Here is an 8,158-nt window from a genome sequence, read left to right on the forward strand (position 1 = left end):
TGTGTGTCATGGTGCCCATCCTCGTTGAAGTTAAGAGAGTAGAAGAATGACATCGGGATAATTCTGCTCTGTGTCTGCTCTCGCAAGTTGCTTGTATTATTGTCGCACCACACTTTTCTTCCCATCTCTGCTTGCATACAACAATAAACTCAATTGATTGTGCCACATATCTTTCCTCACCTGCCTGTTAATAAATTATTAGTGGAAATGTTCTCAGCTCGTTTTTGTCTTTTCTTTCATTGATCCAGCATGGTCCGGATCCTAACCTAGCCGGGACTTTATTCCCAACGATCCGTTCCTTATAGCAGGTACGTCCTTGGCAATGTCTCTCGGCTGCATCTGATCTGGTTCGGACAAGGCGTACTGAGGGCGTGTCCCCTGGTAATTAGATCACGTGATTATTTTTTAGGTAACCGGATAAACTAGACGGAGGACCCTATGTCACATGGTTGGGTTGTTGGCGTTCACGGTTAGTTAGCGACCCGCCGCGTCAGAGTTATCCGTGTGCGATGGCCTGCAATTCTGGGGAGTCTGGTGGGAACCCAAGATAGCTTCCCCCCCCAGACCCTTGGCCCACAACAATATATTTATAGTTGGTATGGGTGGGTGGATGGTGTACAATACAAAAATAAAAAAATATAAAAAATAGGTGGCTGCAGAGGTATGTGCAGCAAAAATGTATTCCAGAGGGCTTGGAGGAGTAGATGAGAACAATTAAGTTCTTGACATATACAGCCACATCACAAGGGAGAGTACAGCCAAAGCAGAAAAAGAGAATAGCCATCGAGAGACATGGGAAATGGAACAACAACAAAAAAGAGAAATGTTTGTTCAGAGCAGCAGTAGCATGAATGGGTATCAGAAATATTATAAAAGAGAAACCTAATGGTGGACAACAGTGAAGGAGGGGGATGAAATGACCAGATGGAGAGCACGAGCAGGAAAGCAGCACTGTGAAAGGGACGAGGGGTGTGGAAAGCATGGCAGGGTGTGGCAAAGGGAAGTGGGAGTGGGAAAGGCACCAATAAGTTGTGGAGGGAGAGGGAGTAGATTCCACGATTGGGGGGGGGGCATGGAGGCTGCATGTGAGGTTGGGGGGTAGGTGCAGTTCAGGGGGAGTGATTTGAGAGGCTGGGGCAGGTGAGCGAGATGTGCGATGGGACACGCGATGGCAGGATGCGCACTGGAGGTGGCATATGCACAGCAGGGAGTGTGGGATACATAAGGGGTACAGAAAGAGAAGAGTTGATGGTCATCTGAAATTATCTTCTCACGATTGCCAATTCTGACAAACGAAGACAAATATCATAACAAATATGAAGAATTGGTATTGAAAGCGGAGGAAAGTGGTGGTGCAAAAAATTTGCAGGGATGGTCCAGGACGTGATAATGCAGATTTGAAAAACGTATTGTGTGAAGAAATCTTCCTTTCTCCACAAGGAAAACCTACCTATGGAGTTTCTCCTCACTCGTTCATCCAAATGCCAAGCATCAAGTACCATTGTTAAAATGTTTGGCCTGACTTAACTTGGGCTGGAATTTAATCGCCGAAGTTCTCGACTGAGTGGATGCTCCAATCACGTCACTCATTGTGGTACTTCCACCAAGTCAACAGAATTCAAGGTTTTTGATGTGACCTCTCACAAACTAGAATTTTTTTCCACCGAGTTATTTCACAACCAGTTAAAAAAGCATGAACGTGAATAATTCACTGAGATCTTCCATGCTCGACAAAGACGTTCAAGATCGATCCCATCACCAAGACAAGTCAATGGAGATTACAAGCATCGGCACATTGTTTCTCTCAGCATTTGGTAAAAAAACAATCGATGGAAAGGTTTGGTTCAGCCATTGCTGATCCAAAATGCAACCAAAGCTTGCCCTTGCTCGGCGACAAGCTAAGTTATCTATTTTCCAGACCGTGATACACAAAGATTCGTGGGTAAGCAATCACTACCACACAGGCTCGCCTCCTCCGCCTGGAGGGCAAAACTCACTGCTGGCAACCACAATGTAAACCACAAAGCCAGGAACAACAGGCTAGCTTCACACGTGACAAAGATCAGGCAACTAGTTAAACCCTAAAATAAAAACTTTTCAAAACCTTTCGGATCAAGAGACAGCCGACATAGTCCATCTGAAACATACCTCTTGTTTTAATGGAGGGCTTTCTGCTATTAATAATCAAAGGAACCAGCTCTTACTTCAGTTTGAAATACAGCAGTTGAATACATTTTCACTTTTGCAATGCATTGAAAGCGCAGACACCTTATTCAAATTTGTCGGTGTAGATATATATCTATGTGCGTGTGTGTGTTTAGCACGTCTAAGTTTCGTTTGCAGTGTGAAACCACGAATTATATACAAGTGGTCTCTAATGTCAAATCTACATACTAATCAAACACTTCTTTCGTATGCAGCAAAAGGCTGTGGGGTAGCACAATGAGCAGAGGGCATGAATGTGCCACTGATGCTATATCATCTGCTGGTTAGGGCAGGAATTTGGAATTTAGCCACAGTGCCAGAAATAACTCATCTACTCTTCACGAAGGACACCATGGGGTCTTTAACGTTCACAAACGAAACTGGCATATGGGACACCCAGTTTAACGGCCATCCGAGGGACGTGACACACACTTTGACGAATCACCCAGCCTGTGAAACACCGGATTATATCTGGTTTATATCTGGGTTGGGATTCAAACCCAGGCGAGATAGCTTAGCGGTGTGTGTGTGTGCACCTCTCGCCCAAGCACATTTCCAAAAGTCAAAAGATTTTTCTTCCTTCTAGTTAATATTCCTCACCATACACACCATCTTTTATAGTTCATGTAGCACAGTGCCCACACTTTCAATGACATAACCATGTCTGTTTGGGGGTAAAAACTTATCAACTGAAAGGTCACAAAAGAAAATCAAAATTTGCTTTTTTAAGCATTTTGAACTTTAACGGATGATGCTGGAATTGCAGTACAAAACAAGAAAAAGAGCAATCAGATTGCAAACCCTTACCGGGACTTTCGAAATGGTGTATTTTTCTTTTTTACAGGTTTTAGGGTAAATCCAATATGGCTGCCAAACCATGTGACCAATGAGCTCATGTGTATGAATCTTTTGTTCCTCATGGACAGGCAATTATATGTGTAAAGTTTCACCTCGATCTGTTCAGCCACTTCAGAAAAGATTTTTTTTTAAACAATGTGGCTGCCGAATCACGTGACCGATGACAGTCATAAATTTTCACACCGATTGGATTTGGCGTTCTACATATGCAATTATGACATCATAACGAGGGCACCGATGACGTCATGGGAAAAAAAAATGACATTCCCCACGAGGAGTACTTGCTTTGTGCCAAGTTTCAATTTTTTCCTTGGTGCGGTTTTTCAGAGATAGAGGTCCAAAAATTTCCCGTTTTTCCAATATGGTTGCAACACCACGTGACCTATGACGTCTTGATTATCATTAAAACATTCCACATGAGTCGTCGCACCAATGGTGAAAATTGACTCAATCTGACAAGCGGTTATGGAGATAAACACAAAAGTTCTGTGCGAACAAACAAACGGACCCCAATGCAATATCCTCTCCAAATCCTTCTGCGAGGGTAAAAAAAAAAGTGTAGCCCCCCCCCCCTACTCAAAACGTATATTCTGCTGAGAACCCACTTCTGATGAAACTCAAAATCCAGCCTCACTGTTAACCTCCACTTCGTTACCTGCAATCTCTTCAATCTCAGGGTGGTTCTTGTACCGAAGGAAAAGCCGGCTGTTCGCAAAAAGTTGAGACCGGTATCCAAAACTTCCTTGTGCGTTAAGGTTTGCAAAGGGTTTGTTGCCAGATGGATGCAGAAAGATATGATCCCCAATACTGATAGACATCAATGCAGGAGTCTTAAAGAGTCTTCAACCACACACTGTTTGAAATGCTGCATAAATTATATCAGGGCTCTGATGAAACCGACACCATTGGGAATCTCGTTGTTATAAACGTCTCCAAAGCTCGACTCCATCGATCATACCATTGTCATCAAAAAACTCAAGTTAGGAGTCAGAAGAAAAATTATTCTATGGATAGCAGATTTTATAACAAACAGATGACAGAAGGTGAGAAATACCAAAGCACTCTATCGAATTGGACTCCTTGATCTGTGGAGTGCAACAGGGAACAAAGATTGGTCCTCTGGCATTCCTTACCATGATCAATGATGCAATGTATTTATCAGAGTTGCAGCAATGGAAGTATGTCGATGATCTGAGTATCGGAGATGTGAGATGTGATATCGAGAGCCCCCTCTACAATACAAAACACCGTTACTGAACTCAGCGAATGGGCTGATGAGAACCATCTTCACCTGAATACAGCTAAATGCAAACAGCTGCAAATGTACACTGCCAGAACCACCTGCCCTCAACCTTGGAACTAATACCCTCGATGTTGCGGAGGAAACCAAAATACTAGGAGTATGGATCCAAGATAACATAAAACGGGATGAGCAAGAAGAGAGCGCATTTGCCGAGTCGACTGAAAAAGTTCAATATCCCACTACACGATCTTGTTAACATCTACAAGTCATACATCCGGCAATCACTCGAATATGCTGCACCGGTATGGCATCCTGGATGGACAAAAGGGCAAACTAAAGACCTTCGAGAAAAATCCAAAAATCAAGAGCAATGAGGATTGTTCTCGGTAAACAGTACGACTCTTATTCGGATGCCCTCATTGTGACTGAGATTGAACCACTCGAGGAAAGAAGAATAAACCTATGTTCGAAGTTTGCATCCTCTTGTGTGTGATCTCAGAGGTTAGAGTAACTGCTTCTTGAAAAACGACGCCACTCGTGCAATGCATCTTAGTGGTAGTCACGAGTACAAAAATAAATAAATAAATAAAAATCGACCAGTGCCAAACAGCAAGATATCAAAATAGCACGATTCCATTTTTTGTAAAGCCTCAATGACAAAGCGGGTGGTAGGATCGATTAGGTTAAAGAGGTTTAATGTTAGGTGGTCCAGGGGAATTATTTGTTCAGATACTTTTCACAAACTTGACTTTTTGTATACTATTTATCTCTGAATTTTACCTTTTTATCTCTATTTATCTTCTTGCATCAATTTGATATTATTCCTCAGATTCAATATAAACTAATGATCATGAGTGAACCCACACGGGAATGTGAATTTATATTGAAATTGTATTCACCTTCGTTTGCTTCGATTTATAATAGTGGATCATTTTGTGGGCAATTTTTTTGTACATTCCCATTTTTAGGTAATTTTTTGGTGATCGTTTGATGAAAATATTGTATATCAATATGAAATGTTGAATGCATAATACATTTGTAAATTGTCATACAATTCAGTGGAAGCTGCAGTGATTAAACTGAAATTAAGTCAAGGACTTTAACATTTTTTAGGAAGTAGAATACACCTTTCCTAGTCTCATTAACCCTCCCCTTCCCATCCAAGTTATTTTCTCGCCTCGCATTCCATTACAGTTTCATCACTGGATTTCCCTGTTTTCACCTCCATTCATGCCGTTTTTGAGCTTTTATTCAGCTTCTTCCCACCCCACCCCTGCTGTGTTCTCCCCCTCCACATGTTCATTCTTACCCTCACCCATTCTTCCCCCAAATGCCCCATTACACCACCGATTCTCTCCGTTGACAGTCATTGAGCTGTTCTGTTCAATCCCTCCCACGAGCGTCCAATTTGTCTTAAGGCATTCAGACATCAGTACGAATCAGCCAGGCTCAGTTTCTTCCAACCTTATCTCTCCCCCACACAAGTGACAGTAAATCAATCATATTTTCTTACATCAGGCCAAGTCTGTTTTCTTTCAAAACACCACAGGAAGGTCGGTGGTCCTTCTGCCTTCTACCGTCGCCTCTCACACCTTGCCCACCCACCAATCCCATATTTCCGTAGGGTGCTCAAAGTCCGCCAGCAACCCCCTTCTGGTTAACTACCAAAATCTAGAATCACTGCTCACCTTCACTCTTTCATTCCTCTTTTTTCGCACCTTTGGAACAAATCCCACACACTCTTCAATCCCTCTTCCCTCCAGGTTTTCAAAACAGCTGTTCACCACCATCTCTTATCTTCCCCCATCCAAAACCACAATCTTTTCTACCCCCGTTAATTCACCCCAAACCCACATCCTTCAGATTCCTTGGTTTCCTTCCTGAAAGTCCCAATCATGCAAGGACCTGAAAGTCCCTGTCGTGTATGTTGTTCACCCTGTGTACCCTGCCACAACCCTCTCCCTTCCACAGATCTCCTCATGTCTCTGTTCCCCTGCTCCACTTGTGCGTTTATGTGTGTTAGCTCTCATAGAAACCTCAACAGTGTATACAAAAAAAAAACTGCAATCACCTCCATAATCAGGTACTTCAGTCCATAAAGAATTAGCCATTGCACTCTGTTGCCAATTATACCAAGCCATTTTTTTTTCCACAAGTTTGTGTGTATGTATTTGCCTGCTCTGTGAAGCAAACATCACTGTGGATTAACCATCATGCAATCAAATTTTACCAAACCTCAACCTCTATATGGTAGTGGTAAAAAGAAAGAAAGAATAAAAAAATAATAATAATAACAATCAGCAACTTTTAAAGATAACACAAGGATGGCCACCATGTGGGTAGGAAATAGCTACATTATAAATTCCTATTTTAATACACGCCTGTTCTTTACACAAACCATGTGGAGGTCTTTCATTAACCAAGGAAGGAAGAAGATTCATTTGACAACCAGCACAGAATATTTTATGTGGTTATTATATTTAATCAAAGAATATTTATTCTCTTAATATAATCAAAACCACTACAAATGTTAAGAACACACACACACACACACACACACACACACACACACACACACACACACACACACACACACACACACACACACACACACACACACACACACACACACACACACACACACACACACACACACACACACACACACACACACACACACACACATACACACACACACACACACAGGCCATTTTCCCCACTAAAGCAGGGGTTAGCCTTGCGGGCCCCATGACAATCTTCTCCACTTTACCCTATTTTCTGCATCTCCCTTTCTTAATCCCCTTGCCCACATTTCTTCTGCCACCACCTTTATCCAAGTTTTTCTCGGTCTTCCCCATCCTCGACTTCCCACTACACTCATTTCCAACACTCCTCTCACCCAGTCACTTTCATCCTTCCTCAACACATGACCCAACCATCTCAACCTATTTCTCTTCACAACCTCCATCACAGACTCTATTCCCATCATCTTCCACAAGTCATCATTTGTCTTCCTCTCTCTCAACAATACTCCACACATCCACCGACCCATTCGCATTTCCACCCTTTGTTGCTGCTCCATGTTCAGTACCCATGTCTCACTCCCATAAATCATCGTACTCCTCACACATGTAGCATACACCTTTCCCTTCAGCTTCAACGACACTCCCCTCTTCGTCAGCACACCACTCAGTTCCTGAAACTTCTTCCATGCACATCTCACTCTAGCAACCGTCGAAGAGTCTGATCCACCTTCTCCATTCAGCATGTCTCCGAGATAGCAAAATGTTTTCACACCATCTCCAAGATCCAACTCAACAATTCCTTCATCTGCAGCTCCCTCTATGCACACCTTACACTTGAATGTAGCTGCCACACTGGTTAATGACCCTCTCACCCCACTACATTTTCGATGAACCCATTCAGCACACATTGTACACTAAATGGAGTTCACTCCGACACCCTTCCTGCACACAGCACACGGCCACTTCCCAGTCCCTTCCACCTCACCACATGCTTTACCACTTGCCATCACCTTCGTCTTTCCGATATTAACCTTCAAACCTTTTGCCTCCATACAATCCTTCCACTTGTTCATCTTCTTCAGTCCATCCATACTCTCTGCAATTAACACCACTACAAATATTAACTGAACTTTTTTTTTTTTTTGCTCAGAACAGGATATTTCAGACACTTGTCAGGAACAGGCCGTTGGATAATTCACACTTCTTGAATTGGACAAGCATGACAATTTTTCAAAGAGCACCACCTGTCGGAAATTCGGCAAAACAGCAGATACGTTTGAAAATAAATAAATACCACACAGAGCTGCAGGTGGCACACAAAATGGGA

This window comes from Eptatretus burgeri, chromosome 11 (genome assembly GCF_056783735.1).
Source record: "Eptatretus burgeri isolate ZD-2024b chromosome 11, Ebu_testis_v1, whole genome shotgun sequence".
Lineage (NCBI taxonomy): Eukaryota > Metazoa > Chordata > Myxini > Myxiniformes > Myxinidae > Eptatretus > Eptatretus burgeri.